Raw genomic sequence first — 12,271 nt, 5'->3', positions numbered from 1 at the left:
TCTACCTTTCCTCCGAAAATCATAATGTAGGCAATTCAAATTATTTCCCTGTCCATTTAAATGGCAAGTCTCTCTTTTTCTGAATGTTCCTTAAGTTTATCTCAAATTCAAAAGGTAAAGAATATGTGTCTGAAATACCCACCTGATAGCTTTCAGGATAGCTACAACACCATTTGGCACAACAAGATGTTCTGTGACCTCTCCTGTAAGCTTTGCATTTGCTCTTTCTTGGTGTTGTTTCCATTAATCTCAAATAAATAATATTAGACTGAGAGCATATGGTGAATCTAAGAACCTAATACAGACAGCCAATTCAATTACTGTCAGTAGAAGGGGTGGCTTTGCAAGAAGACAATGAGAGAGGTAATCAGTAAACAGATGAGATATTAACTGTAGCTACTGTGGGCCAGACTAAGGATCTGTCCCTTGCCAAAAGGCACAAACAGAGCTATACCAGGGAATGCTCTGGGCAGCACCTTGTTTGCCTTGGCACAACAATGCAACACCAAAAGGTCATGCTGTAACACATAGCTACTTTGATTGTTTTTCAAAGCTGTAAGCTTGCCAGCCTTTTATGAGCACACGTTCTGAGGATGGGGAAGAAAGACACCCTAAAATTTTGTTCTGAAATCAGGCAGTATTTCCCAAATTTGCTATGAGTAAAAATATTTTCATGAATTAATTTAGATTTTGAAGGAATGATCTTTAAAAAAATAAAATAATTCCAATCCGAATATTTTGGTAGGGTGCTAATGCAAAAGCTCAGGTTAAAAGTGTCATCAGTATAAACTAAAAGGACTGCTAAAACAGATCCTCATTCTTACATTTCTATTGCCAACACAGATCAAATAGAATCATGCTGTCAGCAGTGTGGGAAAAAAGAAATAAAAGAGAGAGAAAGAAAAAAGAAATTGGTATAAAAAATCCAATCCTAAGCAGCCAAAATACAGAATACATTATCCAAATAGAAGCTGATACATACATAGCATCACAATCAGAATCATTTTAATTCATTTGACGAGATCTTGAACTATTAGAAAAAACTAGTTCAGTGGATAGGAAGTTCCAAAACACATACCAGCTTCCTAACCTCTCATAAACTCCTCCTAACTTCATGCACATATTACACAGACTGGAAGAGTCTATTCAACAGATCGCAAGCAGGAACAGAAGAGATTCTGACACACAGCTCACGTTTATGGACGTGACTGAAACAAGACCTCCCTTGCACTGCAGTTGGATGACTGAGTCATATGATCCCTATTTGTATTCTCAGGGTCTTGGAGACCACTGGACCTGAATGCAGGAAAGAATTTTATCCTTCTTCAGATTAATTGGAATTTTGTGCAGACAAAAGGAAGAACAACACTTACCTTTTTCTGCAGCATAGGACATTTTTTCATAAGTATTTTCTACCCATTTTTCCCCCGCAGTAGTTTTAAAGCATTCTTAGCTTTGATGGCATCTTTTTTCTTTGCTGGTGGTATCTGCTTGGAGATTAATGCCTAGGTAATAGAATACTGCACAAAACCATCAGAAAGCAAATTAAAATGATCTAATACTCCTTTCTGGCTTTACATTTTTTGAAACCATTAGAAAAAAAGAGACAGAAGCATACCTGTGCCATTGTAAAGAAAAATCCTCTGATCTTTAAGCTGGTTGTTATTCCTGGAGACTTATACAATGGTTGATGAATGTCAGGAGAAGATTGCATTGTGTGTCTGGGGACTTCGCTGGAGCACAACTCGCTGGAACTTCAACAGCCTTCACTACAAAAAGCCCTCGTGTCTAAGGTGGCTTCCCTTAAAGGGAATAATGCAGTCCCTTAAAGGGATAATGCAGTGAGGGGAGTTATTTGCAGCCTTAAACTTGGACAGATACTTCGGTGTTCTGCAGGAGCAGGGGAAAAGCTTAGAGCACTACAGAAGGGATTAAAGATAACTCCTGCTTTATAAAAGAAAAAGGTGGCTGGTAAAACCTTCTCTGCTTTCCTCTTCTCCACTAACAATTTTTCCTTTTGTAGCAAAGATCACGAAGGTCAGACTACAAAATGTTGGGTGGAACAGCCTGTTGTGGGTCTCATGTTGCCCAGAGAAAGGCCACCTGAACTTTTATTCTTCAGAGATTTGACAGTTCAGCCAAAGGGTGTTTTTTTCCCTTTCCTTTTAGAAAAAAAGTGTTTGTTTTCCACAGGAAAAATATGAACGGAATTTTTGTAAGAAAACCAATTCTTTATAGATTTCTTTTGGCTGAAGCAATAAGTTACTGAAGCTTGGGTTTCTGGCAAGAAGCCGAATTATTTTCTGGGAATTAATAACAGGTAACACCATGGGAACAGCTCCAGTGCAAATCCCTCCTCCCGATGTACGGGTCTTTGGGAGATGGGCAGAGCACGTTCCCCACTCCCACAAACGAGGGGAACTTGGATCGTTTCATTCCTGTCATTCTTGCCCTCTAAATACACTCACAGGCTGAAAACTTCACAGGAAAAGAAAAAAATAAAATAAGAGCTAAGCCAATAATTTTTTTACCCTCCTTGGTGCTGCAAAAGTGAAAGACTGCTCTTCTGGCTGGTCTGCAGCCCCGCAGACAACACAAGAGGGCTCTGTGGCTGCACTCAGGCAGCCCCACCACACACCAGTCCTCTCAGCGATGGATTTCTCCTGACCTGGTCCTTCTGAACCAGCCGCCACTGCTGGCTGCTTGCTGGTGGCACCCCTCCTCCCTGAAATGTCCCCTCCCCAGCCACCTCCAGCTGCTCCCACCTCTCCATGCAGCTTGGTTTGGGAACCAGCATGCCCCCTCACAGCATTAGCTGGAAAAATGAGCTGGCGTGGGACAGTAGAGCAGGCAGCAGACCTGCCCAGGGGATGATATGCTTCGCAGACATAGAAACATGCCGTATGTTAAGTGCTTGCCCTGGTTTTCAAGTTGCTTGTATTATTCTAAAGACCCTCAGAGCAGACAAAGGTTTCATTTTAGCTGCTCCTCTCCTGAGATCATTAACGCTTTGGCTGCAGGCAGAGCCCACTACGTGGCTGGCATCTGCGGTGCATGACCAGGAACAGTCCCTCCTGGGTCTGATCCGTGTCCCCATTCCCACCAGTGCCCTATCACACCCTTGGGTTTCTCCCTGGTGCTTCAGTCACTGCAGGAGCCACAGCCTGAGCAGGAACAGGGCAGGGCCTTCATCTTCACGCTTCTGCCACCATAGCTCAGCTGATTTTTCTGAGATCTTTCCAGACACCTCGGTTCTTAGGGATTTTTGCCTTTTTGCTATGATCATTCACACCCTGCCTTGGCCAAGGAGGGACACTGGGTCTGGGATCTGGGCACATCCCTGAGAAGGGCTGGACACACAACTGGGCATGTCTGTCACATAGGACTGGACATCGGTGAGGGCCTTGTTTCATTGTTTGTGCTCCTGGCCAGTCCGCTCTCCTTGTTGTAACCAGTTTTGGGTTCTGGGCGTATACAAAGAGAGAAAATACCACACTGGGTTCATCCATCCTATCTGACTCTTTCAGGGCCTTCAGGAGATCTCGCCACACCTCAAGGTTTGGGTTAATTTCTGGCAGAGGTAACCTGGCTAGAAGGTCAGACAGCAGCAGGAAGGCTGCAGGGCACTTCCAATGAAGACGTGCACTGAATTCTGCATGGCAAAAATAAAAAATAAAAATTTGCCCACTTCTCACTGACCAGTCTGGGACAGCACAGTGGTGAGTTGTTCCTGGGAAAATCTCATCTCAGTGGGATTTGTTCCAGTGAGAATGATCTTCCCTCCTCACCTAGGAGCTCTGACGTTCACTGAGGGATGTACACAGCCCCAGGTACATCAGGCAGCTGCTGACAGCGTCACAGCTTTGTCATTGATGGGTTTTTCCCAGTACCTTCGAAAGTGTCACAGACACCCAATAGTCTTGATGTGAATTCTCTCCTCAGAAAGCCTGCTGCACAGCCATGTCTCTTGCCTCGCTAATCGGTCTTGCACATATATGGCATTGTTTCCAAACTCTTTCCTTTACTTACTGCTCTTTTCTTTGGTGCCAAAGAAAATGCCAACCTGAAAAAAAATAAAAAATAATAAATAAATAAATAAATAAAATAAATGCCCCGAGTAGAAGCTAAAAGTCCCTGGACCATCTCCTTGGAGTATAGGTTAGAGAGCATCATTGCATTAACTGTCAAAGTTTGTCAAAATCTCTTGGCCTGCCCCAGTGTAAGAATTTTAACCACCCCATGTCAATGACTGCGCAACCCAAGCACCATACAACAGCACCTTGACTCAGACCGTGCGCATACATCTGGCCAGTCACGCAAGAGCAGCAGAAGCCTGCAGTGAGGAGAGTTAAAGCTCTAACATCCTCAAAGGACAGACAGACCATAACCACAGGGCAGGGCGTGCCTCTGTAAATACACTTCAACTTTTGCACTGCACATCTGGCAAGAGGATCACTGGAACTGCTGCACTGCTAGGACACGTGCATCCTTCTTGCAGTCCACAGCATCCACTAAAACTGTCCAGCAGGTCCCTGAGATTTGAGGTCAAGGGGTATGTTTGCCCTCTGCCAGCAGGTGACCAGTGCAGAGACTGGTGCAGCTGGAGGAAAGAAAGGCCTGGCCCCTCTGCAGACACATTCCCAGTCAGCCAAGTCTCCAGGTGGCAGATCAGAGGAGCCAGCTACACTGATGTAAATTAGACCTGTTTTCTCCCTCTTGCACACAAATACAAGCTACAGATGACAGAAGACATGCTGGAAGCTGCTATTTATGAGGAGCAGCTTAACACAGATGACTTATGGAGCAAATGGAAACCAAGGCTCAGACTGAGACCCCAGATAAGTGAGGCAGGGGGGCAGTCAGTGATTTCTGCATACATCTCAGTGCACGCTGATGAGAAAAATGCTGAGGCCAGCTCAAGGCTATCAGGAGCAGAGGCAGCACTGAAGTGTCTGGAAACAGCCTGCTGTAGGACAGCAAGGGGAGACATGGGACTGCAATGGGATACAGGGAGGGACTGGGGAGCCTCCCGTGGCTAACCTGCCAAGAGAAAGGCAAACATTTTGTCCTTGCCTAAGCTCCAGCCCAGCCAAGATCCTCACAAATATTTCCAGACTGCAAGAGGAAAAGCGAAATCCTTAAACCTGAGGGAAAGAGCCTGGGGGATGGAGTAGGTTTGCTCAAAGCCCAAGAGGCTGAGCAAAAGGTGATTGTCCTCATGAACAGAGCCAAGTGCACAGCCCTTGCCACCCCCGGGCCCAGCAGGTGTCCTTAGGCATGGAGGCATTTGGACAGAAAAAGCCTGCAAGAAGCAGTAGGTCCTTGCACATGCGTGGAGAACAGCAATGGAGCTCCCTTTCCAGAGCAACAGCAGATAGGAAATCCCTGCCCCAAGGAACTGAGACCCCACAACCTACCCTCCCCACAGGCACGGCCTCCACAGCTCCTGACGCCACGTCCATGACAGAGCTCTGCCTGCAAGAGACAATTCCATTTCAGTGCAACAGATTCAAACTCTAATTGAGTTTTGCCATTTAAATCAGGGCAGGAGCAGCTCTGCCAGCCTGCAGCCAAGAGAGCTATTTTTGAAGAGAATTGTGAAACTGGCCAGGAAGTCAAATATGACATTTTTAAACCGTTTTTAAGTCTGTGTGTGTATGTGTGTGTATATGCAGGTGTGTGCATTTCCTTCTGCAGGCAAGAAACAATTACTCCCTGTGCACAAGAGGAGCCTGGGTTACTTTAATTGTGCGGCTGCTAAGACGGCTTCTTTGTGGCTGTTGAAAAACAAAGGAAAAAAATCTTCAGCTTGTGTGTGTTTCCCTGCTTTACGTGACTCACCGCAATGGAAAAAACCTTTTGCTTCTTCTCTTCTTTTCACCCCGTCTCGTCCCAGACACCATCTATCTTCATGCCAGTCCACAGCTGCTTACATGGTGCTGCTCGCTCCTTTATGTTCCTTAATTCAAGTACATAGTCCAGAGGTTATTTGGAATATAGCTTATTCCCCTCTCTCTGTGTAGCACAAAGAAAGACTTTTAGCATGAAGACATCAGATTAGGACTCAGATCTGGCTTTTATAGTCAGTACCAATTCAAATTTCTGGCATGGCTCAGTTATTCCCCCTCTATTTGGGCAAAAGTGCAATAAAACTTTGTCTTTCATCCTGTTTTCTCTCCAGTCAAAGTCCAAGGTGTTTTCTCTTCAGCAGTATTTAGTACAATGAGCCCCCATTACACTTCCATCACAAATTACATCATAAACCTATATTTTCTATCATTTTCTTATATTTTATTCTAAGTACTCTACGCTTTTACAGAGCTAAGTGAACTCCTTGGTAGATACTTTGATGTCTATTTTAACAGGCCTTTGCAGTTAAATCAGTGTAAGGAATAAAAGTCAATACACGCATACTGAGGTAGTTTCAATTTCATTGATTTTTTTCAGTAAGGAAATAGTCATGAGAGTATTTTGCTGTTTTTTACCTTCTTATAGATAGAACGACTCGCATGTTTTGAAGATTCAAATACTTTAACAAACGTGTTTTTCCTAGGAAAAAACATGTTTGTATAAAAGCTTGCATTTTGGTGAAGAAAAATTAACATGCGTCCAATCATAATTTTGTGTTGCAAACAAATATTCTTAGCTACTGTAGAGTCTTGCTTTGAATTTCTCTCAAAACAGTATTCAGGATTTGTCTGTTCCTAATGGCCTTGACGGTGCTTGATACTATGTAATGTGTTTCTGGGCCTGCCATCCAGCCAGTTTCTGAGCTACCTCAAGGAGAGAGGACTCCATGGCTGAGCTTCTGTTTTCATGAAGCACAGCAGAAAAACCAGGCTCCTTGAGGTAGCTGAGATGTGAAATTGGTCCATGTTTTATGCCAAATGTAGTTGATAGCTTAGCTGAAAATTGAATTGTTTTTAGAAGAGAAAGCAAAGTGGGCAAAAGTCAATGGGAATACTCTTTTTGGCATCCCTGGGCCTTGGAGCACCTCTTTGAAGACTGACTTTTCAAGAGGAGAGCTGTAATGTTGAACTAGGCCTTGAAATTACTTCCTTGGTCTAAACTCTTAAATATTTTACAGTCACGTTAAAGAGGAAGACTGACTGCCACACTTAGCCCTTCTAAGCCATTTTTCTGAAGAGATGTGAAAGAGCAGAGAACAGCTTATATTGATGTAGACTTATTTGGAGATCTGGAAAAAAATGATGCATGTTTCTGGATCTGGCCAACATTGCTCAGAGCTCAAACATACCAGAAGTTATCAAAGATTACCAAACCTGTTTGTCACTTGAGCCACAGTAAATGTCCACACTCATAGCTGATGGCACCAACAAGATGCAACGTGGTTTGCTGACATCCTGGGGAGAGCCCAGCCAAAGGCCATCAGCATGGCTGGGTGCTGAAGCACATGCTGCATGCAGAGATGCTGAAAGCACTGGGGACGTTCAGACTGGGGGTGAGAAAGCTAAGGAGATGTTTGTTGTCTTCTAGTACCTGAAAGGAGATTATGGAAAAGAAGCCAAGCTCCTCCTGTAGAAACATAATGAAAGGATGGGGGACAGCAATCACAAAGACATGGGATAAAAATCATCACCAGGAAAGAGGTTAAGCACTGAAACAACGGACCAGAGAGTCTATGGACTCTCCACCCTCAGCCCAAATCCCTGAGCAACCTGACCTGCATTTGGTGTTGATCCTGTTTTGGGTAGGAGGATGGACTGAATGACCTCCAGAGGTCTCTTCCAGCCTGAATTGTTCCTTGCATCTGTGGCTCACAAGGATTCAGCATACCTCGCATTACTTCAGGCTAAGACTGCGTATCCAGATATAGAGGTTTAGAGATGCACAGGAACTCAGTGAGCTCAGAAAAGGGTCTGAAAACTTTGGTTGAAGATTCTTTCAGCTGGCACTGAAGTTTCAGTAACATTCTTGAATTAACTATATAACTAATTAATGCCAGTGCTCTTACTGACAGTATTTGAACATTTCAGACTATGAGAATTTTTAAACAAGCAGAAAATTTCAGAGTCTGTAGTTGACTTGACAGTTTCTCTGTTAGCAAAGCTATGCTTCCTAAACATGCAGGACTTTTTTCACAGAAGTATAGTCTGGATACATTAGTATATTTTACTCTTGAGAGGTATTACTAACAGATGTGTATATTAGTTAAGGATATATTTTGAGACAAAATGCTAATTTTTCACAGTAGTTTGTGATATCACATGAAGCAACAAATGCTAGATAACCATGGATTTATTTCAGAAAAGTGAATATTAAAAGTATATATATGTGATATTACAAATGTATCTGCTTGAAAAGCCTCTTTTAGATATAGAGCACTCTTCCTTTGCATCTGCTGCTTTGTCAATAATTTATCTGCAATTAATTACTGAGATACTATTTTTCTAAATATAAGTAAAATCTTGACAGCACAAAGCATGGAATCATAAATCCAGTGTTGAAATGTTCAAGCAGAGACTGAGAAGAAAAGAATTCTTATTAGTATACAAATAGATGAGATAATGTTAAAGGGAATATGCTGCTCAGGAAGCATTTTTACAAATGTTATTTTTTAAGTGTTCTACAGGATGGAAGTCCCTTTTTAATAGTGGCATTTAAAAAATGTCATTAAGGTCTTAATCCTCTAATGTGCCACGTGTGGGTGGCTGCTGTCCATATGCTGACTGAGGTCAGGGAAGAGGTGGACTTCGTGAGGGATGGGAGTATCTCAGCTGAGCATCGCACTGGCTTACAGATCCTGCCTGCCTCAAACACCAAAGTCCACAGAGAAGATTTTCAGCAAAGTGGAGTGTGAGGAATTCAGAAAAATGAATGGGAAGAAACATCTGAAGAGCATTACTTTCACCAACAAACTCCGATTTCTAAGGGTTCTGTATCACTGGCTAGCAAAGGGAGGGTCAGAGGTCTCAAGTAACCAATAAGCACTTTTTATATTAATGTATGTTGAATTTATGATGATACTAATACATATTTAAAGAACTTACCTACCTTTAGCTGAACTGAAGAAATTCAAAGCTACTGTGCTTCCAGCATCTTGCACTGCAAAATAAAAAGGTTTATCTTAAACAACTTTTGCTGGAAATGGTCTGTGCAGGAAGCTGTCTCCTCTCACATGGGAGATGATAATTTCATTGCTTGCAACTATCTGACCATAAATTTAAGGAAATCCTAGTGGACTTCAAAAGAAATGTTGCATTGCACTTTTGTGCCAAGGCAGTGGATAAAACTTGAAGAAGGAAAATCCTCATTAAAACATTCATTAAAACGAAAGTGCTGCAAATTCCACCTGATACCCTACATCCGTGGCCCAGTCTAATCAAGTGTGGACAGTATCTAAGTCTCAGGAAACTAGAGATGGCTGAGAGTGAATGTCATGTTGGCAATAACAAAAAAAAAAAAAAAAAGAGCTATTCACATTGCAGACTATTTTGTTGTTGTTTATTTGTTCTGGTCTTTTCTCCACATACAAACAGAATGCTTGAAGTCAACCAATGAAGTCATTGTAATGGAGTTCAGCAAGCTTTGTTTCAAACACAGAAAGTTTACATTATAGCTAGGGCTCTCAGCATAAATAAATATATAAAAGCATACCTGAAGGACCTAAGGGCTGTATAATCTTTGAAGAAGAAAATTTTTGGCAATACACTATAAAGAATGAGTACTGGAAGACAAATAGCTGTACCAGTACAAGTCATTATCAGTTTAATTATCAGAATCCAGCTGACACAAAACTCAAGTCAAGCAAATAACGTAAGCTTCCCAGAGAATACATCTGCATATGGGGTTCATCCTAAAAGTCACTAGAGTGACTGACTCATGGATATCCTGATGTCTGTTAATTACCTCTTTTCCCAAAGAGCAGACAGACATTTGCAACTGGGATGCTCATTGCTTAAATTTTGGTTGGAAGATGAAAAGAAAATTGGGATGAATGGAAGGTTCAGCAAAATAAGTATTATATGTCACTGGCCTGCACATCTACCACTGCTCTACATCGGTGATTTAGTGGGTAAAGCCCAAAAGAACTCAGGAATCCTTGATCCTACCTCTGGTTTTAGCATTAACATCTTTGTTAGAGTTAGCAGGCACTGTAACCTAGACATATAAGTACTGACATTTGAAATTATTGTTGCTATTTTACCTGTCAATGCTACTTTACAGTTGATATCAATGTAAGAAATAAAACCTGGTCTACATAGACTGAGCTACTTGAAGAATGACAAAGAGAAGCTGGGAATGTGCTAGGAACCTGAGAGAGAAGTTATTTCTGTGTTTCTGGATAATATGAGAACATTCAAAGTCACCTCTCTTCATACATCATTTTCACTCCTGCTCCAATTTCCACCTTCCTGTTGAAAGATTTCTTGAGCTTGACTACCCCAAAAAATATGGGAAAAAATCTGAAAATTACGTACTGAAGTTAGTCATCTATGTTTTCTCTTTTGTCAATGGAGAGACATCCTTACTACTTCTCCCCATGGCAGTCTGGAGGCAAACTGGCAACATGATGTTGAAACTCTCAAATTTTCCACACATTTTCACTCATATCAAAGGTGGCACAAGCTATGCATTATACAGATTTGGGGTCTGTAACGAAGGAGGCCCCCAGCTATATATCCCTGATGTGCTGCAAAACAGCAATGCAACAAGACGTCCACCAAAATAGCCTGAAACTAGTGCTGGATTGAAAAGGAGTAAATAGGAGAAAGCAACAACAGAAGCAGAAGAAAAAATATATATATAAAGAAAAATAAACAAAGAAGGAAAAAAAGGAAAGGAATGGAAAAAGAGAAAAGGAACTCAGCAGAACTTCTGAGTCTGAGTCATTCTTTTAATAAAACTTTCTGTAAAGTTCAAAAACGCAACTGCATTTTTATCTCTGAGCCTGAAAAGATGAAAGGAGCAAGGAGCAGAAAGGTTGTAACTTTCATGTTTATACACAAATACTCCGAAAGAACCTGCCTCTGCCTCACACCTTCATTCAGTACTTAGAAGTGCAAACACAAATTAAGCAGACTCTTTGAAGTCCTCAGCTATGCAGAAGCCCTGGCAGAACAAGGAGTTCTGAGCTGAGGCAGAGGAAGAAAGGTACACACAATGCTGGAGAAGGATTACGAGAAGGAGACACAGGCAGAAGAGATGTGTATTTTAGTCCTCTGAATTTTCTTTGTACCAGGAGCCACATTGAATGCACAGGGGAATTTGGCATGGAAGGACAAGAGAGTCCCTGTCCTGGCTTGGCAGCACTTCACAGGCCTCTCTGACAAACACCGTTTGCACCATGCTCAGATCAAACCCACTTGGTGAGAGCCCACTTCCCAGGGCTGAACACTGTGGGAGGATGCAGCAGGCAGGTAGATGGCAAGAAGAAGAGCTTCTGCTCATCATTATCAATGCTGCTGTGCACAGGAGGAAATGTGGCTGCAATCTAAATGCCAGTGGCATCAGTTGCTCAGCTGGAGGTACCAGACACCCTCAAGAGCAGCTCATGCTGGGCAAGGTGCCAGAGGCCTAGCAATCCTCCCATAAACCCACACCTTCAGCAGCTGGGCCCCATGGTGTCCCAAAAGAGTCCTCTGAACAAGAAAGCTCAAAATGCGTGGGATTCAACGCACATTCTCCATTCCTCAACTGTCTCCATGGGCCACTGTCCATCCCATCCTTACTTCAGCCCCTCTGGCCATGTTGCTCTGTCTTCTTCAATTAGATGGTTTGACATCAGCTATTCTATACCACTGCTCCAGTCCTGCACAGTCTAGACAGACTTCAACAAGAGTCCTACTGAGCTTTCAATGAGAGTCAATACAAGAGAACTAGAGGACAAGGAGTTAACCTCTGATCAGTGGAGAAATGCCACAAATACCCAGTTTTATAGAAGAGAATGTCAAATACCAGTAGTGCTACCGATGCAAGAATCAAAACACTGTATCCCAGATGGAAAGCTAAAACAGAATCCTTCAGAAAGTGAGTTCTTGTACTTGTTTTTGGAGCCTGAGGGTTCCTTGTTTTGTGTACAGAAAGGCGATATTGACTTTGGCAGCACAGTGTACACCCTGCAGGGCTCTGAGTCTCTTCCTGCTACCCCTAGTTTGCTTCTTCCATAAACTCCTCTTAGGAATGAAAGATCTTTATTAAAAAAAAAAATCCACTTAATGAATTTTCTCACATATGTCCAAGAGCGAAAAGAAAATGCTTAACCTCTGACCTCAAGGCTAAATTACAACATGGTAAGTGATGAGAAGCC

Source organism: Anser anser (genome assembly GCF_964211835.1).
Source record: "Anser anser genome assembly, chromosome: 7".
Lineage (NCBI taxonomy): Eukaryota > Metazoa > Chordata > Aves > Anseriformes > Anatidae > Anser > Anser anser.
This window is presented reverse-complemented; position numbering follows the sequence as displayed.